Source organism: Rhinatrema bivittatum, chromosome 1 (assembly GCF_901001135.1).
Source record: "Rhinatrema bivittatum chromosome 1, aRhiBiv1.1, whole genome shotgun sequence".
Classification (NCBI taxonomy): domain Eukaryota; kingdom Metazoa; phylum Chordata; class Amphibia; order Gymnophiona; family Rhinatrematidae; genus Rhinatrema; species Rhinatrema bivittatum.
This window is the reverse complement of record NC_042615.1, coordinates 568,764,682-568,788,570: the sequence shown is the minus strand read 5'-3', so window position 1 is coordinate 568,788,570 and position 23,889 is coordinate 568,764,682. Positions and strand designations below refer to the sequence as shown.

General features: G+C 39.8%; 1 long non-coding RNA gene across 2 annotated transcripts; it reads right to left on the bottom strand.

Annotated features, from left to right (window-relative positions):
- Positions 1 to 677: 677 nt before the first annotated feature.
- On the bottom strand, positions 678 to 22,212 carry LOC115099739. Of its 2 annotated transcripts, XR_003858877.1 has the most exons (3): positions 21,606 to 22,212; positions 18,200 to 18,343; positions 678 to 1,178 (listed from the first exon to the last, which is right to left on the bottom strand). It is a non-coding gene; the product is annotated as an uncharacterized LOC115099739 (long non-coding RNA). The 2 variants fall into 2 exon arrangements; XR_003858876.1 differs by lacking the exon at positions 18,200 to 18,343.
- Positions 22,213 to 23,889: the final 1,677 nt, after the last annotated feature.

The following is a 23,889-nucleotide window of genomic DNA, read 5'->3' as shown; positions in this document are numbered from 1 at the left end:
CAGTGAATTCCATTTACCACTGTCTTCTGTTTCTTACCCAACCTTCTAATTCATCCTGTTACCCTTAGGCTCTCCCCTGTGTTGCTCAATTTATTCATGAGTCTCCTCATAAATATCAAAAACTGCTGAAATCAAAGCAAACCACATCTCGGGCATGTCCATATTCTAAATATCTGGTCATCCAACCTAAGAAATTGATCAGATTTAACTGGCATGATCTCTCTTTGGTAATACCATACTGCCTCAAATCCTGGATTCAAGATACTTCATTGTCCTTTCCTTTGATAGAGTCTCCATTAGTTTTTACACCATAAAGGTGAGGCTAATCTGCCTGTAATCTCCAGCTTCATCCTTATTACAATTTTTATGAAAAGAGGCAGAGCCCTGTGTAAATATGGGATGGGAGGCTTTGAGGCCATGACAGTAATGCAGGGGTTGAGGACTGCATAGTATATGTGAATGGGAAATGTGTATTTGGCCAGTGTCCTGTAAATACTCTCAATTTATGGACAGGATAGCTGACAGTGGATAAAGAATATGGATTGTGTGGATCATAACATCTGTTATATGCTTATTCATTCCTACCAAATTTTATAAGACCTACCATGCAATGAGCATCACATAAAATCCCCTCTATTATGTAACCTCACATATTTTATAGAACTCACAATCACATGAAAAGGTCTGACACTTTATTAACAGAAAAAGTAATTAAAATGTATAACACATCAATACATAACCCCGACAATCCATCATACATATCATATTACATTTACAAAAACAAAACAATTCACCTAAATCAATTGTGCACAACTGTAATATCCTTACATATCTATAAATATTTTACCAATAAAATCTCACATATGCACATTCCCTTCCCACATATACGTTATCAATAATCCCCAAATTTACAACATGGGCTGTGAGTAAAATTTCCTAATTCAAGAGCTTCTCCAAATCTTTTTTGATCTTTGCTCTTAAAAACAAAATGTCTCCAAAGTCTTTTGTTCTTCCCAACAAGGACCTCTTGTTTCGCCACAACTATTGTGGCTTCTTCGGGGGAAATATGACTTCTTAAGGATCTCTGCAGGATTTCTAAACACGAATTGAATGTTCTATAAGCTGCCTTGTTGCTGCTTTCAAATCTTCACACTCCCTCGACGAGCCCCCGTGAATCACTATAAAAATGTTATATAATGTGTTTTTCTCAGCTTAGATACAGAAATATTCAATCTAACCACATTATTAAGATTCGCAACATGCCCGCATATCATCTCATCAGTGAAATTAACTATCATCTACGCCGACATCTCTCCAAACTCGTGAAATCCTTAATGCACTATTATTTATCTTAGGGCCGGTCACCATCAGAAAAAAAGGGGAAAACCGCCATCGTGCTCATTAAGGCCTAATTAGCCACTACTTACCCTCCTACAGAGTTTTGCTCAACCTTTGAATAGTGGTTTTATTTTTGTTTTGTTTTGTTTTTTTAAACTAACTTGTTAGTCTTCAGGACCAGCTTTTTGCCTCTGCCTTGTTTTTCCAATCTCAAAACTCTGTCTGTTGATCCCAAAGAAAGCTATTCCCTGCATCAAGAAATAAGGGTGCACTATGAACTTCATTTGAGAACAGGCTGTGTTTCAAACCTGCTCTGTTGCCAGGCTATGAACAAGCGAACTGGAGAAAAGATGCAGCTGTTTAAGCCATTAGGGGAAAAAAAAATAATCCATAGGAAAATACTGTAGCTTTCAGGTGTCTTTTTACTATAATAGGAAAATACAGTGATTTCCATGAGATCAAATTTAGGCTTAGCTGGAATTTTCCTAGTAATCTACCCAAAGGAAGTACATTGGAAGGGCAGAATATAAATGATCTTAAATAAACAAATTCTAATCACTATTACTTATTTATTTTATTTATAGCCCGGTAGAACAATTCATTTTTGGCTTGTGCAGCCAAGTTAGAACTCGTGTCAACCCTAATTCTAAATGTTGCCTGCACATTTATGACATGAATAATAACCGAGCAACTTAAAATGCTCCTGTTTGAAGAAATATTTCTCTCTTTATACACAGAAAATGAAGTTTAAGCAGAGAAACTTGCTGTACTTATACATTATAAGATTCATTAGTGAGACATTTTTTCCACTGCCACAACATGTGTTTTTAATTTTCAATTTTTTTTTTTTTGCTGCACTTTATGCAGCCTATAACTGCCTTACAACTGGAGTTTAAACAAAAGAGTCATCTGTCTGCCGTAAGCATTAAAACTTCTCCATGCCCACCATGAAGAAGTGTCAGAATTTTGATTGACTTGGTGGGGGACGAGAGGGAGACTAGAGACCTGATGCCAGATGGATGTGAGATAGAGCCACTCTTTAGGAAAAATGTAAAAAAAAATAAATAAAACAGTAGACCCTTCAAGTAAAATTGCTGTCTCTTCTAAATATTTATCCTAAAATGTAACTGTCCTGGCTAATGGTAAAGCAGGTAACATATAAGAAACGTTTGCTGTGTCATTTTGAGTCAAACAGTCCTAAAGGACCCTCCATCACCACAGAAAATGGCTGCTGGCAAAGTGAAACCAAATATTCTCTTACCAGGATCATAAGGTTAATGCAATGCTTCATGATAAAGCACCATAGCACAACTAAAGAAATGAAAACAGAGATGGCTTCCCTGGAGGAAAAGACTTCCTTGTTAGAAAATACAGGAGAGGTTGCAAGTATATCTGTGTATTTCTCCCAGCTTCCTCAATGCTTGACTTTGGAAATCTCCATAGTCCATCTACCTGACCAGCTGCTAGCACCCCATGCTCCTGGAGCAGCTGGTCAGGTACTGCAGAGGTTGCAAGATGTCTTCATACTTTTCCCATCTTTCATGGTGGTCAACTTGGGACGTTACCACAACCCAACCTGCACTCCTTGAATAATCAGCCAGATACTGGTGAGGTTGTAGTGTATTTGCGTACTTTTCCCAGCTGTCTGAGTGGAGTTCAGAAGATACCCAAATCCACCTGGGCTTTAACTATTTGGCCAAGAAGTGCTTGCCATAGCATTACCTCAAATAAATATATATTTTTTTCTTATGGCTCCAATACTTCTAATCTTTCTGATGCTAATTCCCTCCAATCTCATTCCCTGCTTCAAATCTCTACTAACATTCTCTACATTTTTCACTTTACTAACTATTCTGTCTTCTGCCCTGTCCATTGCTCTTGAGCAACTATCTCCACTCTCTCTGATAGTATCTCATTCCCATCAGTGTCATAATACGCCACATCTCTTCTGCATATTCTCCTCCTCCTCTCAGCTGGGATACAAATCATAATTCTGGCCCTCAAGACAACTTTCACCCTATCTATGCACATCAAACTGTTACCCCCTCCAGTCTTAGCCTTATCCCCCTATCCCTCCCTCTTCTCTCATGTTCCCTAAAGAATATCCACTATTTTCAACAAGCTGACTTCTTTCTCTCAAACTTCATCTTCTCACCTTGACTGAGACCTGGCTTTCCTCTGAGGACTCTGCTTCAGTTGCTGCTCTCTGTCATGGAGGTTATCTTTTCTCCTGTGCACCTCACACAGTAGGCTGCAGTGCTGGTGATGGACTGTTATTCTTCCCCTCCTGTAGGTTTCAATCCCTTCTTCTACCTCAGTCGCACTCCTTTTCTTCCTTTGAGGAACATCTGCCTGTTCACTATCTCTCCAAGTAGCTGTCATTTATCGACTCCCTGATTAATACCCCTCCTCCTTTCTCTCCAAGTTCTGCCTATCCTTCATTCAACCATCTTCCCCTTCTCTTATTCTTTGGGACTTTAACCTTCACACACTCTCTTATGCCTCAAAGCTTCTTGCCTTAACTTCATCATTTGATCTCCATCTCTGCTCTACTGCCCCCTACTCACCAGCATGGCCACTGCCTTGACCTAGTTCTTTCTTCCAGCTGCTCTCGCTGACTTCTCCACCTCAGTTCTTCCCCTCTCAGACCATCATTTGATAACTTCCACACCAAACCATGCTTCCCCATAGCCTTGTCCTGTCAACACCAACAAGGAATCACCATAAATTGACCATTGTATCCTCTCCACTACTGTCTTCTCGCTCCTCTTCTCCACTAAATTGTCTGAGTCACTTACTGAGGAAGTTTCTTCTTATAACATTATATTCTCCTCTGCCTTAGACACTCTTTTCCTCCCCTTACCCATCCTGTAAGTCACACCAAACCCCAGGCTTGGTCCCGCCCCCCTCCCCCAAGAATTTGCTTCCTATGACCCTGTGTTCACTCTGCAGGTTTCTCTGGTTAAATTCCTGTGCCCATACTGATTTCATACATTTCAAATTCATGCTGTCTTTCTAGTCTGCTAAGGCAGCTGCCACACAAGACTACTATGTCCATCTGAAAAAATGACAAGGTGGCACCTTATAGACTAACCAATTTATTGAGGCATGAGCTTTCGGGGACAGAGTTCACTTTGTCAGATGCATGAAGTGTAGTACAGGCAGAGGGTAATATATATGGGGATTACGGAAGGATATAGAACAAAGAGAAGGCACTGAATTAGGCAGGCAGGGTATGGAAACAGAGTGTCAATAACATTATAATCCAGCCTACTGACAATTGAGGTACGTGTAAAAAGAACAGTTAAGTTCATAGATAGCTGTAGTGTGCCATGAAGCCATTGTCTCTGTTCAGACCTAGGGTGATGTTAATTTTTTTGACGAGTTCCAATTCAGCAGTTTCATTCTGGAGTGTTCCTTTGAAGTTCCTTTTTAGGAGTATGGCAAACTTAAGGTCAAATAGAGAATGTCCTAGAAGGTTGATATGTTCTCCTACTGACAAAGTGGACTCTGTCTTCAGAGGCTTATACCTCAATAAATTGGTTAGTCTATAAGGTGCCACCCGCCTCTTGAAATTTTTGGTATCCCAGACTAACAGGGCTATCCCTCCGAAGATATGTCAATCTGACAAACTCTTTTGCCACACACCATTCCTTTCTCAAACTGCCTTTACCTCCTACCCTTCCCCCTTCATTCTCTGCCAGGAATATGGCTGAGTACATCCACGAAAAGGTTCACAAAATGTCTTAAGTTCTGAAACTTGTCACCTTGCACCCCCTCCCCCATTCCATTCCTCTACCCTTCCCCTGGCCCCTGCCACTCTCTTCTTTTCGGAAATGACAGTAGATGAAACTGTCCATTTTCTCTCCTCCTGCAAGCTCACTACTTGTACCTCTGACACCCTTCCCACCCAGCTCTTCAGCTCTATTTCCTCTGCAGTCATCTCTTCGGTTTGTCGCATCCTCAATCTATCTCATTCCACTGCAGCTGTTCCCACTGCCTTCAAACATGCTGTGATCACAACACTCCTCAAAAAAACCTCACTGGGCTCTATCTGCCTTCTAATTATTGTGCCATCTCCCTCCTCTGTTCACCTCCACTGTCTTGATTTTCTTTCACCTCAAGCCATTCTTGATTCTCTCCAGTCTAGTTTTCACCCTTTACATTCCACATTCTTCGCCAAAGTCTCTGATTACTTGTTTATGGCTAAAACCAAAAGCCCTTATACAATCCTTATCCTCCTTGACTTATCCACTGTTTTTTACACTGTTGATCACCTAACTCCTTGATACTCTGTCCTTACTTGGATTTCACAACTCCTCCTTGTCTTGGTTTTAGTTTTACCTCTCCCTTCACACTTTTAGTGTGTCGTCTGGTAGATCCTCCTCTATCACCATCCCACTATCCCAGGGGTGGCCAACTCTGGTCCTTGAAAGCCACAAATCATCAAAATAAAGATAGTATTGAAAGCCGTGGGAGGAGATCAGAATACCAAAGGAATTAGTATAGAGATGACAGCCTAGGACTGAGTCCTGAGGCACACCAACTGATTGTGCAGGTTGGTCCTTGAGAGCCACAAACAGGCCAAGTTTTCAGGATATCCACAATGAATATGCATGAGATACATTTGCATAAACTGCCACCATTGTAAACAAATCTCTCTCATGCATATTCATTGTGGATATCCTGAAAACTTGGCCTGTTTGTGGCTCTCAAGGACCAACCTGCACAATCAGTTGGTGTGCCTCAGGACTCAGTCCTAGGCTGTCATCTCTATACTAATTCCTTTGGTATTCTGATCTCCTCCCACGGCTTTCAATACTATCTTTATATTGATGATTCCCAGATTTACCTCTCTATACCAGAAATTTTATCAGGCTGAGATTTGGGAATGGATTCCTATTTATCTGACATTGCTATCTGGATGTCCAATCACCATTTAAACTCCACATGGCCAAGACAGAACTCTTTATCTTTCCTTTCAAATCTGCTTCCCGTCTTCCCCTTTCTTATTTCTCTGGATAATACTATTATTCTCCTAGTCCTGTTATCTTAAGATTATCTTTGATTCCTCTTTCCTTCTCTACACATAAACACCACATTTTAGCAGTGTTTTGCATGTCTCTGTAACATCACCAAAATCTATCCATTCCTTCACCAGAACCCTTAGCCACTCTATCACCTCCGACTTAGACTTCTGCAATCTGCTCTCACCGGTGTCCCAGTGAACTAACTCCCACTATTAAAATCTTATGTTTTGCCAAAGCTGGCAGATAAATATTACCTCTCTTTAAACGTCACTTCATTGACTTCCTGTTCATTTCCACATACAGTTCAAGCTCCTCTCACTGGCTTATCATCATTACCTTTCTTCTCTTATTTTTCCCTACAGCCGTACTCATGAACTCCACTTACCAGGCAAGTCACTCATGTTCATGCTCTTCTTCAATGCCAGCTCCTGACTCCCTGCTTTCCACTTTGCTGCACCATGTGCTGGGAATAGACTTCCTGAATTGGTGTGCCATGCTCCCACTCTGCCCTTATAATCTAAACCCCACACATTTGTGAAGTTGTAAATCTTAACCTCTGATTGTCCTGCTCACAGCATTAACCATTTTCTTAACAGATGAAATTCCCAAAGTCTCTCTTGCTCTGTATGTTTGTCTTGATTAGACAGGGACTCTACTCAGCAAGGACTGTCTCTTATATGGTTATTTGTATAGCACTGTATAAAATCGAGTAGTGCTATAGAAGTGATATGAAGAAGAAGTAATAGTAGTAAAATACCATGACACTACTGCAGGATAAATTCAGAATCGTTGCTGACTTGAAAGGGGACTTCCCAGATGGAAATAATAGGCGTTGGAGCAACAGTTTCAGAATTATGGGGATTCCAAAAGGCAAAGATGGTGATAATCCCTTGAAATTTATGGAGACTTTCCTTCCAAAGCTACAGGAAATTCAGTTTTTGAAGGACTTTGAGACCGAAAGAGTACATAGAGTACCTTCTCATAACATCAGCAACAACAACAAAATACCTGAGACCAATAGTGATTTGCATTTTGACATACCCTCAATTATTAGAAACCTGAAGAAAAGTCAATGTCCAGGCACCTGTGTGCTATGGAAAGGACACTACCAAAATGCTCCTAAGGTCCAACCTAATGTTTAAATTGAACATGTCTTGCATTAATTGCCTGGGTGGCATAGACAGAGTATGGATCCAGTATTTGGATCCAGTATTAAATGGGAAAGTGTATGACTTTCTGAAAGATGACATTTAACTTATCGAGTTCTCAAAGATTTAAATGGTCTCAGGAGAATTTTAAAACTTGGATAAGGAACTGGCATCCTCTATAGTAGCTTCAGGGTTCTATCCAAATTTGCAGAATGCAGAGGGTTGCCAAGGAATAGGAAAACTGTGGGAAAAGGCATTAGAGGCCTTAAGGGCCCTGCATCATGGGCTATTTTTTAGAGCAAGGTATTGCAGGTTTTGATATCTGCATCCCTCACTGAGTTCAACATCTTTTGGGGGTAATGTTGCAGGAGCGATTAGGAGGAGAAGATAGGGTTGTTTTTTTGTTTTTTTTTTGCAGATGACACTAAGATCTGCCATAGAGTGGAACCACCGAGGGAGTAGACAAATGAGAAGTGATCAAAGAAAACTCGAGAAGTCGTCTAATGCTTGGTGGTGAAGATTAAATGTCAAAACATGTAGAGTCTTGCATGTGAGGTGCAGAAATATAAAGGAGATGTGTGTAATAGGGGATGAACAGCTGATGTGCGCTGACCAGGGAGACACCTCAAGGTGATGCTGTCTGATAATGGCAAGGTCGTGAAACAGAGTAATAATGCAGCGTTGCTCCTGGGGGAAATTGTGTGGAAAAAAAAAAAAAGTAAAATTCAGGTGCACAATATTGCAAAATTCTGCATTATTTGTCCAAATAATATAATCAGTCTTTGAGTAATAATTAATTTAAAATGCAATACAAAGAAGTTATTATTCAAATCTACAGAATTCCCTCAGGAGTACTGTAAAGGTAGTCCTGCGTGGAGGAGTATCCTGGTGGTTAGAACATCTAGCTGGGTGTTTTTTGTCATTCAGGGTTCACATCTTGCCACCACTCCTTGTGACCTTGAGCAAGTCACTTTACTCTCTATTGTCTCAGGTACAAACTTAGAAGGCAATTTTCAAAAGGATTTACATGCGAAAAACTAGATTTTTGAAAATTGCTACTTTTATGTGCATCTCTCCTTTGAAAATTCACTCTATAGTGCTGAATTTCCAAAAGGTTTTATGCATGCAAATGGGCTTATGAAAATTGCTATGATATATGCTACTTTTACCTGCATAAATCCTTTGGAAATTCACGAGTTAGATTGTAAGCCCTCTGGGGACAAGGAAATACCTACAGCACCAGAATGTGATCCACTTTGAAGTGGCTGACCAGTCACAAAAGTTAGAAAAAAAAATCAGAAATACCCTGCCCCCCTCCCTCCCAGGCTTCATTTCCCACCCCAACCTCACACTGCCTCTCCCTACCCCCTCCACCTCTATTTCCCAAGCTCTCTTTCCCTGACCCTGGTTAAACCCTCAGCTCTGTGTACCTCCCACTCAGCTCTCCTCTGCTTCCCCCTCCTCTTTCAGCTTCAAATTCCCCTCTTTGCACTCTCTCATTCTCTCTGCACCCACCCCAGGCTCAACAAGCTCTCTCCCTTCCTCCATCCTAGGTTCAAGACCACCTTTTCAGTTCTCTCCCCTCCCTTCTTTCCCCCCCCCCCCCCCGATCCCCAGCTCAGCTCTGTCTCCCTCTCCCCCTAGTTCTCTCAGTTCTTCCCTTCTCAGGCTCAACACCTTCACCACCAGCTTGCTATCCCTCTCCCCCAGCCTCCAGGATAGTTAACAAAAAAAAAATTAAAAAAATAAATACTTCCTAACCAGGCCAGCCTCCTGTATGGTCCATGGTGGTAAGTGAGAGTCAGGCCATAGGGGGTGAGGCACTAAGGCAATAGAATGGTGGTGGAGGATTGGACAAAGTTGCAAACAGCAAGCTGGGCAGTTGCTGCCTTCCTCAGGGAGGTACCTGTACTGCAGCTCTGGAATCGCTTCTCTCCTCTTCTGGTTCGTGGGATAATGTTTTTCTGGTTGCCTTCTGATCCCCTACCAATTCTGCATGCAAAATTGAAAATTCTGTGCGGGTGGAGAATTCTGCACAGATTCTGTGTTGCACAGTTATGCAGAATTGCCCTAGAGAGTAGGTAGTGGCCAAAAAGAATTAATGATGCCTCGGTACAGGTCATTTGTGAGACATCAACTAGAATATTATATCCAGTTCTGGAGGCCATTCCTCCGAAAGGATATAAACTGGCTGAAGGCGGCCCCGAGAGAAGCTACCAAAATAGTGCTTGGTCTGTAACAAAAAACTTATGACAGGAGCCAGAGAGATTTAAATATGTATACCTTGGAGGAAAGGAGAGAGTGGCTATGATAGGGATATTTAAATAGCTCAAAAGGTAAAATTCAGGCACTGAGTTTCCAAGAAAGTTGGGGTAATCTGGATGAAGGCACCATGGTTGAGACACAACTCAGTAAGTACGGGGAGGCTGGTTTGTTTGTTTTTTTTGTACCAGCACCTCATTGATTTTGGTGGCTGGGGAGATTATTATAAAACTTGGTAAAAAGACATGGAAAGGGGGGGGGGGGGGGGGCTGGGTGTTGGATTTACTATTTGTCTTCTAGGAATCTAAGTTAAAGACGAAATGGTCCAGCAGTGGAGCTGCAGAAGCCAGAATTTATAACAGATTTTGGGCATTTTTGGGACAGATATAGAGGGCAATGATGAATAAAGGGTTGAGAGGTCTGGTGAAAGACAATTTGGAGGGAGAAGATGAGCTGGTATTGGGTTGCATATGGGAATTTACATGCTTATTGATCCAACGTGGAAGAACCTCAATTGGGCAGACTGGATAGGCCAGTTTTGGTCTGTATCTTCTGTCATATACTATGTTACTAACGTAAATGTTTTTTTATTGTTCCGAGGGCAGCCAGGACACTGGTAAAAATGTTCAAACTCAATGCTCAGGAAAATAATAAATGGTGGTTATACCACAAAGAGGTGGGGTCATTATCACATATGTTATATTTCTGTAATGGTATAAGGAAATTATGGATGGAATATGGGGAAGAATGAAGGCTTTACCAACTATTGAATGTGAGCATACATTTGGAAATCAGTTGCAAATATGGAAGGGTTTTCTGCCTTCAATAAGAAATTCATAGATATTTTATGATCCTTGGTCTTAAAACTCATCATTAACAATGAAGGATACTTCTTTCCTAAAGATACATATGTGGTGGAATATAGTATATTTGACATGCGACTATGAAGCTGTTGCAGCTGAAGATTATAATAGACTCAGAAAGTTTCAGGGAGTCTGGAAACCTTTAGGTCATACTGTGTCCCGCAGGCAGTAATTGCAACCTGTTTTCTTGTATTGCTGGATAAACCGTGTTGTACAATATGATAGTAACCTCCAAGTTGAGTTAATATTATTGTACAAGTGGAAATTATATTAAAACATTCTTATGAATTCAATAAAAATATATAAACACAATAAAAGAACTGACTGAATATCCTGTTATTCCAAGTCAGAGTAAAGATTTGTACACATTTTTTTGCCTGTCTCATTTTTTCCACCTCTATGTAAATATGTCATTCTAAGCTGTCCGTGAAAGAGCACTTATGGTGTTGGTTTTCCATTAGCACACTGGGTGTTGGGAATTTCAAGATGTAAAGTCCCTATAAATCTTCTAACTTTAAATCAGACAGATGTGAATGGTAATTATGGAATTGCTTGCCAGTTCTACTTTGGGCCATTCAAGTTCCTTCCCCCGGAGCATCGTACCTTATCAGTCTAATGATCTGATGATGCATTTGGATACATGCAAAGACATATTCCTAGAACAGGTTTCTCAACTCCAGTCCTTGAGGGCCAAAAACAGGTCAAGTTTTCAGGATAATGAACCTATGCAAATTAGCTTTGCTCTTAGAACATATGAATGCAAATAGACCTGATGGATATTCATTATGGTCATCCTGAAAACCAGATGTGTTTGCTTCCTGGCTGAAAACTTTTCATCTAGATAGCAGAGTCCTAAAACTTGCTATTAAGTGTGCACTCACATCATGAGACTACTATAAAACTACTAAATTTGTTAGATTTAATGCTATAAATGTTGCAAAACTGCTACTCAGATTTTCAAATGTTAATCCAAGTAAAGTTGATGATTTCCTTTTCATTTTCAGTATTATAAATATCAATACATTGTTATCTGGAAATAGTTTGCTCTTAGTTTTTTTTAATAATCTTATTTGCAAATATTCTGCGCCTTTTTCCCATCCCACTTGTGCTTTCTGCCCCACATTGGAGCCCCTGTCGGTCTATATGAATATAACTTTGTATCAGTGTAAAGCGGCATCTGATCCCTTTACTAAGATCTGTGCTCCTCCCATTGAAGCACACATATTGAGATTGTCAGAGAAGTAAGTGGACTGAACCATTTGATACGGTGCTCCTTTCTAGGAGTGGGCACCATGCTGTGTAGACCAGGATGCTGGTCAGTGACTCTCAAGAATATGCTAGTCAGAGGATATGGAGATAACGAGAGGACCAGAGTCTTATCTCTGCAGGAGTTTGGGGAAGGGAGAGAAACCTTGCCTTCTGGCACCAGTGTCGTCAGAGTCCTATAGTGAGTATAGAGGACCCCACAGAATGATTCAGGTCAGGGCAAGAGATGGCATTGCCAGAAAATACAAGTGACTCATTAAATACATTGCAATGGTACTAGAAAGAGGTGGGAAAATTAGATGTGATAGTGATAAAAAGTTAGCAGAGAGGCAGCTGAATTTTTCCTGGTAGTGAGTTAAATAAAACTAAATTTTTGTTAAGCTCTTTTATGTGTGTTCTGAAGTGTTTAATCTTTTAACTTCAAACGTCTTAGGTTCCTGGAGTGTTCTGGATTTACCTTTTAGCATCCCAGTCACTGAAAAAAATAGCTCCTGCTCCACCAGTAGAGGCCTTCTGGCAACTACCTAATCTGAAGCAAAAATTAGCTTTAAAAAAATCAAGTTCTAATTAAAACTCAGAAAGTAGAGAAAGGTACAAATCCCTGCAATATACCCTGCTGAAGACTATGCCAACACCTACCCACACAAGAGAGAGACATTCAACACAAGGGGGTCATACTCATGATCTTCCTCTAATGTAGTATTATATTGATGTTTCTCCACCTTTTTTGTATGCTGGGGACCGTCTAGATACCTTCTTTGAATTATATGGACTGTTTGTATGGACCAGTTGCAGCAGTGCTGAGCAAGTGCTGGTGGGGGAAGGGAAGTCCCCCAGAAAATTAAAAAGTGGGGAGGGAGAGGATTTATTTTTTCTCCCACTCAGTATTTAATTTCATAAGCCATCCCTGCAACAGGTCTGTGCCATGTTAAGAAGGTAACAAGTCAGTTTCAAAAACACTGTTAAAAAGTTTTTAGAAAAGCCCTTCTCTCTTCCCCCTTCCAGCCAGCCAACACGATAGTAATGGGAGATTTCAATTACCTCAATATTGTTTGGGTAAATATCTCAACAGGACATGCAAGGTATTAATGATAGCTTCATGCTGGTCCTGGAACTGACTAAAGGGGGAACTACTTTAGATCAAATGCACGGTGGAACACAGGACTTGATGCAAGGAGTAAAGATAGTGAAGGTGCTCGGCCATAGATATCTTAATGCAATGAAAAGTGACATGATCACCAGAGGGAGGCTATCAAGTAAATGTACTGTAGTTGCATTCAACTTTCAAATGGAAACTACAAAAAATGAAAATAATTAGAACAAAACTAAAAGTAGTTGTGAAAGTTAAAAGTTTGCATGAGGCATAGAGATTGTTTAAAAATATTATCATGGAAGTCCAGATAAAATGTATTCCACTCATTAGAACAAGTTAAAGGAAGACCAAATGATTGCCAGCATGGTTAAATGGCAAGGTGAAAGAGGCAATTAAAGATCAAAAGGCATCTTTTAAAAAATGGAAGGCAGATAGAAAGGAGGAGATTAGAAAAGAACATAAGCACTGGAAAGTCATAAGTAAAATATTGACAAGGCAGGCCAAAAGAGAATTTGAGAAGAAATTTACCATAGAGGCAAAACTAATAATGTTTTCAAGGATCCTGTGAGGGATCCTGTCCAGGAGCAGTGAAATGTCTTTTTGGTTGGGAGGGCCAACCAAGTTCTGCCTCTTATCTCCCCCCCCCCCCCCCCCCCCCCACTCAATGTCTTACTTTACATTTACAGTATTCTTTCTTACAAACTTTTTTGCATAAATCATAGATTAGAATTCCCAGACCTACCAATAAAATACAGTAATGCTAGAAAACTGCTGGAGTCTTCTCTCTGCCTGCAGGCAGAGATGACCTGCCCCTGAGAAAAAGCATTATTAGTAGAAGTGTCAGTATCGAAATCCTTAGCTCAGTGTAAGGTGGCAGTCGGAAAAGCAGACTGAATTGTTAGGAATTATTTGGAAAGAGGTGGAGAATAAAACAGAGAATCAGCCATTCTGGTTCCTCCATCCCAAAAAGATATAGCAGAATTAGAAAAGATACAGAGAAGGGCCAAAATAATTATAAAGACATTGGAACAGCTCCCTTATGAAGAAAGACTGAGCAGGTTAAGGTTATATCAACTTGGAGAAGAAATGACAGAGGGGATAAGACAGAGGTTTACAAAATCATGAGTGGGCTGGAACAGGTAAATAGGGAATGGTTATCTACCCTTTCCAATAATACTAGGATTAGGAGACATTCCATAGGATTAAAATGTAGCAAATTTAAAACAAACTGGAGAAAATGTTTTCATTCAACACGCAATCAAGCTGTGGAATTTGTTGCTGAAGGATGTAGTCAAGGCATCTAGCATAGCTGGGATCTGGGCAAGTTTATTATTAGCCAGATAGACTTTGGAGAGCCAATAAGGAACAGATTTGTTTATTTTGTATTTATTAAAAGCAACTTTTAATTACACAAAATCCAATATGTTCAACACAGATAAATTTACAATCATAAAAATTTAGACAAACAATATTAATATAAAATTAAAACAAATGCAACATGACGTAATGCACTTAACTCATAGCAATTCTCAGACCTCAATATTATCCTAACCATATGCTCTCCTAAATAATTCTGCTTTCAATAATTTTCTAAACTTCCAATAATCATGCTCCTGTCGCAACCATAGGGGTAAATCATTCCACATTGTAGGGGCTATGATTGAGAAAGCTTTTGACCTTGTAATAGTAAGTCAGTAATCCTGTAAAGGAGGAGTAGATGATTCCTTGGAGGCAGAACATGATTAACCAGTTTACAAGCCAACCCACCTACTCTTTGGGATCTGCCACTACTGACCCAGATTGGCCACTATCAGAGGCAGGATATTGGGGTCAATGGACATTTGGTCTGACCCAACATGGCAAATCTTATATAATATTACACTTGTATAGGTCTTTAGTGAGAACCTGCCTTGAGTACTGCATTGAGATTCATATATTTGTAAGGTCATTGAGAGGATAAAAGCAGTTCCGAGAAGGACTGCTAAAGATACCGAGATTTCAATACATACCCTACAAAGAAAAGCTTAAAACATTCAAAGTGTACTTGCTGGTGGAAAGAAGGAAAATGGAGAATATGATATAAACATTTAAATATTTAGCTTGCTTCAATAAAATGCAAGAAGATTAAATCTTTCATAGAAGAATTCAGGCAAAGGATCATAATGTGAATTTTAGGGAGGGAAGGACAGAGGAAATATGAGGAAATATGTCTTTACTTAGAGAGATGCTACTAGCAGGGTAGTTTAAATCAATTCTGTGATAAAATATTAGCAATATTTATCTGCCCAAAGGCTAAATTTGTATAGTTGCTCACATATAAAGACATTTCAAACAGGACTTCGGTATAAACCGATGCAGCAGCTTAAATCAACTGTTGACAAGTAAGAACGCTAATGTCCTCTGAAGTCAAGGCTACAATTAGAAAAGCTCCAGTCAAAATGGTGGCAATTGTTTATCTCTGGCTTGTATTTGAATCCACTGTGCTTGCTTGGATGCCAACCATCAAGTTGGATCACTGTTATCCTCCAGTCTCGAAAACTCCAATGGAAATTGATCCGATCAACATTGTGACATTTGCTTGTCTCCGCCGTATTGCTTATGCATGAGTCCGCCGTACGTAACCGTACAAATTTAACCTTTGGGTGGATAAATATTGCTAATGATAAAACGGAGGATTGGCTTATATTAACTGGAGAGTTTTGATGGATTTCATAGAGGATCCTTGCCATTGAAGAAACCGGAGATTGGTTACTCCTGCTCAAAATTTTCAGAATCTAACTCTCTTTTAAGAATGGTACATTTTCATTAAAAATATTGATTTGTTACAATATTAACTTTTTGTAATAACTGGATATTGGGATATTATATAATTTTATAACGGCCTTTTTCTTTTCTTTTCCTTTTTCTGTTATGCACTTACTTAGATTTTATCGGTAGGGGTAGGATGAGATAACATTAGGGTAGGGGTTGATTACTTAAATAAACTAATATTATGATATAGTGTTCCAGCAGTCAGCTTTAAACGAGCTTAATAAAAATAGTTACAGAAAAATGATTTGAAATTGGACTGTTCTCTGTTATGGTAGAGATCAATACTGAATCCAAGCTGCCAAACCTTCAACCACTCCTCAAGTTTTCTTAGCTTACTTCTCGTTCTCTCTACTCCTTCAGATGTGTTCACTCTTTTTCAGATCTCAGTGTCATCTGCAGAAATCAAAACTTTTCCTTCTAACCCTTCCGCCATGTCTTTTAATTGTCCCGATCATAAGGTTACGGATGCAGTGGTCTGATTCTGTAATATCATCTTTTGCTCATTCTCAAGAAACGCTTTAAGTTAGTCTAATAAAAAGCTATCGTCTTATGGATGTTTTGGTTTTTTGTTTTTATTTGTTAACCTTTATTTCCATGCTACTTTATCGGATAATGCTGTCACTGATTGTCAGTATTGATAACCTTAACCTAATTGCAAGTTTGAGTCAGCTTGTATGCTTAAGGAACTGTACACCGCATCTGATTTCAACGAAGGGGTCATAAATCATCTCTAATGTGTTCCAGCACATGGCCCCTCTCTGTTAAGATGCTTAAATTCTGAATTAAAGAGAAGTGGCAGCCCCTCAAAGTGCGGGGCTACTGTGCACTATGCGCAGACAAACTGTACCAGGGTAGCCTCCTTGCTGAGAGAGAAGGGCGGCTGGCAACGTTTTGCTTTCATAGATCTTGGTAGTTGAATCCCAAGCCATTCTTTATGGAACCAAATAGAGCCAGGATCAGTGCCTAATAGCTGGCAGGCATTTGAGAATGACAGAGAGAGACAGCATGAATGTGACATGTTAACAAGACTGAACTATTTATCTGTCCCGTCCCCCCCCCGAACCTCCTTATCATTTATCAGGCATTATATTGTTAAATGTGCTCTTTTTGTTTTTAACCCTTTGGTGCAAACTTGCTGTGAGCGTGGCTGAGTGTAATCATTGTGCTGTAAGCATTCATTGCTCTTTCATTCCATAAATGCTTCTCATCCCTTCTCCTAATACAATTTCACATTCAGTCAAGTTTTTTTCCTCTGCATGTGGTTAATTGGTCCATAGGGAAGACACTTTTCCCAATGATTTTTACCTAAATAACCAAAGATTTATCAGAGTAAAATGGGGGTGGGGGGAACCTGAAAAATGCCTTCTCTCTGTACAGGTAAAAATACCTGTTTTGTTTTATAATCGCACATATGGGGCAGGGAGCGGGCAAAGCCAGCCTGGCAGCATTTCATTCTGAAATCCCCCGTATGTGGTTTCAGCCATGAACTTTGTCCCTGCTGCCAAGTCCATGAGTACTAACATGCTCATGGCCCAGCCACTCCCTGCATTTTCCAAAGGGAAACTATGCAAAGAGCTTCCCTTTGAAAATATGATTTTCAAGCGCCACCTGGGGTTTCAAAATTGTCTCCATAACACATTATCTGGGTCATTTATCACTTCATGTTAGGGACTTAATGCTTTTCTGTGCTTTGTGGCCGTGGTAGCTATGAGGACTGGGAAAAGGTTTTATTGCACGAGAGAGAGAGAGAGAGAGAAAGGGAGCGAGAACCTCTACAGAGAACACCATGTCACTGTTATTTATATGTAAGAAGGGGGCCACTTTTAACTTGGAGTGGGGTTTGGGGGGGGCAGTATACAAATCAATTCCTCTTGTAGTTTTCATCAATTCAAACAGCAGAAATTCTTCAGTGAGGTCATCTTTGCTATTTGTACCTCCTACTGTGTATGTAAAACTGCCCCCCAACCTACCCCACCCCCCATACCCCACTGTGAGTTAAAAGTGGACCCCTTCTTACATTGATATAAAAAGTGTTCTCTACAGAGACTCTTTCTCTCCTTCTCCCCCCTTGACAAATTGGCATTTGCAATAAAAACCTTTTCCTGGTGATGCATCGATCAGCACATGAAGTGAAAAATAGCGCAGGTGTGATAAATGTGTGGCAGCTGGCGGAAGTTACCTATGCAATGTGGGAGCAGGGAAATTGGCCTAACCACGTTCCCCCTCCCCCTTTTTTTTTTTTTTTTTATTGCGGGCGTTATTTCTGCTATATTTACAGCATTTTGATAAATCTAAGCCTATATCAGGAATGCTAAAGCTGCCATGTAGTTAACACAGAAAATACTGTCTTTTAATATTGGCCATTGTGGAATAAATCAGCAAACCTACCTTCAGTATTACTTTATTTATCCTAACTCTTGAAGTTTAGATGTTCTGGTCTCCTTGTGAGGTGTGGCACAGAGGGAAGAGTGAGAACTGCTTCCTTCCCAGCTACGGCCATTTTTCTCTCTTGGCCTTTCCCTATAACTTTTCCTGGTGGAAATAAAAATAATTCTCAGCTTTTCTTGCCATTGCTAAGAGCAGACCCTCACCACCGGTAAACAAATGTCAGTCTTAACCTGCCCCTGTATGATATGGGGTGCGTTGTTGCATAAGTTAGATATATAATTTGGATAGGTCGAAGTCGACCAGAGATTCACTGAGTCCAACCTTCTTCTAATTGCTGACTCCAGATATGGTGCCTAGCTCACGTCCATATAGAGGTATAATTGGGTGCACGCCCTTGGAAAGTACCCTGTGAGTGGTCCATGAATTACTACAATACAATGGCATGTCTTATTGCAATTATATTTATTTTTCTTGCATAACAAATAATTCCCAATGTCAATTTGTTTGAAAACGTTGTTTATAGATTTGCTACCCTATCAGAAAAGACGACGTAAAACCCCTCTGCCCCCTGGAAAGAGAGAACGGTTGTCCATTCAAACTAGAAGCCTGTAGGCTGTGGAGGGCAAATAACATAACTATGGTGTTGATATTCAAAAGATTTACGTAGTTACAATCAGTTTTTAGCTGCATAAATCTAACTGGCTAAAAATGCTCCCTCCCACCTTAGTCTGGATAAGATCTGTCTGCACAAAACCACCATGTGCCCAGATTTAGCCAGACAAAATGGGATCGGGTTGGGGTGTACTTGAGGAGGGGGGTGTTAGTGCGATATTCTGGGTTAATTGGCTAAATGCATCCAGCAAGAGCGGTTGCACGAATAGTTGCCTTCAATCTAACCGCATCAGTTTTGTGCAATAAGATTTAACCAGATATTCAGCACCAATTTTAGCTGGCTGGCAGGGATTGACTATCCAGTTTAAAATGTAACTGGTTAAAATTAACTGGTTTAACTCCGCTGCTCAGTGGCTCTAGGAGAATCTTCCGCATGCAAATGCCAGCTTGTATAACATTGCACTATAGAATCGAGCTAGCACTGTACTAAACAGCGATGGCAGCAACAGCAGACATTAGTATGACGCCCTTTGCAATAGCAGCTTTTTACGTTTCCTTCGTGTTTCCATCGTTTCTGTTGACCTTTAAATGTACAGCAGATATGCACAAAAATAAGAAAACACTGCTGTTTCACCAGCTCTTATCATGGAGCCAATATGTATATCATTAAACAAGAACACTTCTTCTATGCTGAATGGAGTAAATGTTGGATATATTTTTAAAAATTAACAATTATTTTTATTTGATTGCTTAGCTATGCACTTGTTGTCTTTCACAACACCTTTGGTTATGTCCAGCATTTTACGCTTTGCACAAGCAAATGTGTTGATGGCCTAGCAAGAGGCTTGATCAGAAGAAATTCCTTGTCAAGGAGACCATAGTTTTTGCTAATTGGATTTAAGTTTTTAATACTTAAGTATCCCAGCAGAAAAATGTTTTTTCTTTTATTTAAACTTTTTTTTTTAAGTTGAAAAGTGTGTTTTCTGAGTGCACTGCTTTTCCTACTGATCTTAGCAGCAGTCAACAGTGATGTTGTTACTTCCCATTCCAGGACGGCCAGAAAGGTTCAGCAAATAGAGATGGCAAAGTATTTCTGGTATGAGTTGTGCTATGCAGTAATATTCTTTGTGCTAAATCATAAGAAAGACTGCCAATGCATTCCTTATGGAGTAAAGCACTCTTGGTGAACAAATCAAATAGTTGCAAATCCCTAAATAAAATTTTTTTTTTTAGAACTAACAACATAAATCAGCCATACTTGTCTGTGCTGCGAAACCCTGCAGACGATTTCCACAGCTGTTTCCCTGGACGCATGCTGATCTACGTGAATAAACTGGCCTGAATGAACATTGCCCTTCTCGGCTCGGTTAAAGGTTTGCCACCTTTCACAATGCACGTGCCCATATCCAGATTGCAAAGAGGCGTTCTCGGGGGGGGAGAGAGGTGGGCAAGGGGGCATGTTTAGGTCAAGGTAGGAAAGAAATGTGCATAGATTGCATTTTCAAATCAAAGTGCATTGTATTGCCCCTGTTCTGCCGCCTACACATAAGACAGGCGTAAGTACGCTCAGGTTCATTTCTCTTTGGCAACTTGCAATAAAGAATCCGCATACTTTTGCTGCAAAGTAGGCTCCTGAAAATTGCTTTCTTACCACTGGGCGCATTAAGCCAGGATGTTTCATCTCAGGAGGGGTCCTGGTATCACCGGGGGTGGGGGGAATCTCTCGCCCGAAAAAAACATCGTGGCTGCATGGTGCATTCTTTTGTCTCATGACCAAACCTCGTGGGGCAAAAGAACGCGCCTAGTGGCCATTTAGCACAATGTTGGCCCCCATCCTGAAGGGATCGCCATCACTTTAAAAGGCCAGTGGTCCAGAAAACAAAATTGTGCCACCAAATGGAGAGGTTTAACGGGGGTCTACATTTATATTTGATGGCCTGGGTGGTAGGTATGGGAAGGGGGGCCGGGGCCTTGTCTATATTTTTATTTGCTGGACTGGGGGGGGGGGGGGGCGGTCCAGAGCTGTCACTGCGTGGACTCATTTGTTTAATTTTACACTTTGGGGGGAGTCAGGGCCACCTGGGTTGAGATGGGGGTAAGCCCTGACTCTCACTCAAGCTCCCCTCTTTGCTGTGATTTTCTTTGTTTGCCACTGCTTTAAATGTAAGGCAAGAGCTTCGGGACACTCCTTACGATCCCGGGCCTCCTGCCTTATATTTACTGCTTTTCCAAGAGGTGTTATTTCATCACGGCTGACCACCTTCTCAGTCGGCTGCGATAAAATATTTGCATAGGATTGCTTTTTTGCATGCATTTGAATTTTTGATGCATGCAAATTGCATGCAAAGGTGGTCATTATAATAGGGGAGGGAACCTTGACAGGGAGATGCAAAATATCACTGATGTACGTGATATAACGCGCGTTAGAGTAATACTGCAGCTTGATGCATCTCCCAGCTAATTATCTGATAACAATGGTTAGGTCACAATTACAAAATGCCACCTCGAATTTAAAAAAAAAAAAAAAGAAAGATAAGTGGGGAATAATCTTTTAGTTACATAGACCCAAGATTTTGAAAACTCATCTTCCACTCTGAGATGCAGCAGAAAGTTTCCAAGCACTTTGTTAATATATCCAGAGAGACACTGCACCTGCTATGAATGTATTATTCATTCTCTCTTCCCATCTTTTTGGTATTTCAGATTGTTATTTTAACTGGGTTAGCTTTTACTGCATGGATTACATATTGCTGAAATCAGTAACGTGTGAATAAATTACTCATAAACCACTCACCACTGGGACCTTTCTGCACAACGCACTCTCTGTCTAAATGTAGATGTCCAGGATGGTGAAATATTTTTTTAAAAGGCTGTATGGAATCCATCACATATATTGGCTCTTCTCATCCCTGCAAATGATGGCATTGCTTGGAATCTATGACACTTGGAAACACTGCCTGGGGAAGAGAAGTTTTTCATGTTATATAGTGGAGTGCACAGAGAATCACTGTAGGAATCTGAAAGTGAGAAACAGCATGATAAATCTGGTAATAGCAGGGTGGTTTCTTTCCTAAGGAGATATAATCACTGCTGGATTGATGTCCCTATTGTGAGGCCAAAAATGAGGAGAGGTAAATAGGTTTTCAGATAAGATAGAAATAATCACCATTCAAATCATGAGCAGAAATTGCATGGGAAGATGAATAAGGGCAGATAGGAATAAAAATAGGCAGATAGATGTCAATATCAGTGGCATAGCCAGAACTGATTTTTTGGGTGGGCACAAGGTTAATATGGGTGGGCTGTAGGTATGCAGGTCTGAGACCTACTAGTTGTTTTCTTATTGATAAATAATACCATATACTGCACCTACAATGGCTAAGTAGTTTGCAACAGCCATTATGCATCATGTATGAAACTTTAAAATGATTTACCTCAATTATTTCAAGCACTTACCAGCATTAAAAATTCCTTATTAATCAGAATTTATTTTATATTTATTGCAGTTTATAAATGCACAAGTATAGAAAACAATCAGATCCAAACATGAAATAAAACAAAAATTAATGTATTTTTTCATGAACCATCTTTGCAGAAAACAAGAAATCATCATAAATACAATAAATATAATTAATCAGAATGGGTGCAGCGCAGAGCTAGGGCGATTCACATTACAACTAACATGAAAAAAAAATTCTAATTCTGGTGTCACCTCAGCAAAAAAATAACCCTCCACTGTTATTTTGTGAAGTAACACAAACTCTTGCAGAGAAAGAGGTATCTACAACCTTGCTATACAGTCACAGCACTGACTCTCAGGATTCAAACAGCAACCTTATGAAAAAGCACCAATGCAAATACTACACCAGGCCCAAGAACATTAACACATCACCTACTAGAATAACAGAATAAGCTTGACTACTACAGAGAAACTACGTGCAAGCAGAAATACTGCATTTCAGTCACATACACAGGCAAAACAGAGACCGATCTTTACCTAATATAGAAATAAGAGACTATAAATTAGAAACATAAAACCAAAATAGAAAGCCTAAGAAACTAAAGTTTTTGAACAGTAGAATACTGAAGAAAGAGCAAAATACAAAAATATAAGAAATGCACATTCCTAAAAATGACATATTTAAATTGCTGATTAAATTGACCTCCTTCCTATTTCATACTACACATTTGACGCAATTGAGCACCAGTATATTGATCATCATACTAGGTATCATGGTGTGGTAATTAAACCATAATCACTCAACCTTACATATAATCATCAGTCAGTCCATATTTTTTAAGATTTTTTTGTGTATAAATTATACTCGTGAAAAATAATATTCGTGAAAAAATATATATAACGTAATTGCAAAAATTCTTCTTAAAATTTTTCTTCTCAATCCTGATATTCAATATAATACTTATCTCATCATGATACGCAAATTCTGAAGTTGGAAATCCACCAAGTTGTAATCCTATTTCATACGCCTCAGTTCATTGTTCATGATACATGCAAGCTCACTTGTTGTCCGCTCAATTCTTGCCCGACACCGTACCGTGTTTCGGACTTGATCATGTCCTTCATCAAGGGCTATATATCTGCGTCTAAAAGTCAATGAATATTGCTTATAATATAATGCAATTTTTTTGTTCATTAAACACAATGTAACAGTACTCACTTTTATGATAGCATGGCGTTTCTCAGCGTGTTCTTAACTGCTTCTCTTCCGGCTATCTCAATACTACGACATTTAAACTCTCCCGTGTTAGTTGACGTTCTACCTACGTCACTTCCGATCATAAAGAATACCAATCTATGGCATTGTTCAATCCAGATGGATGCATTGAATGCATTTGAAAGATCAGTTGCTGTTCACGTAAATTTAGTGCCCGATTAGGATCCCCTCCTCTCGGGTTTAAAGGGACCACGCCACTGTAATTGAACAAAACTATGACTATTCTCAATACAATGAATTACCATTGGTGCTGTTAACTTGGCAGTGGTGATACAGCTCCGGTGTTCAATTAGTCGTGTTCTAATGGGGCGTTTTGTGCGCCCAATATAATATAAGTCACAG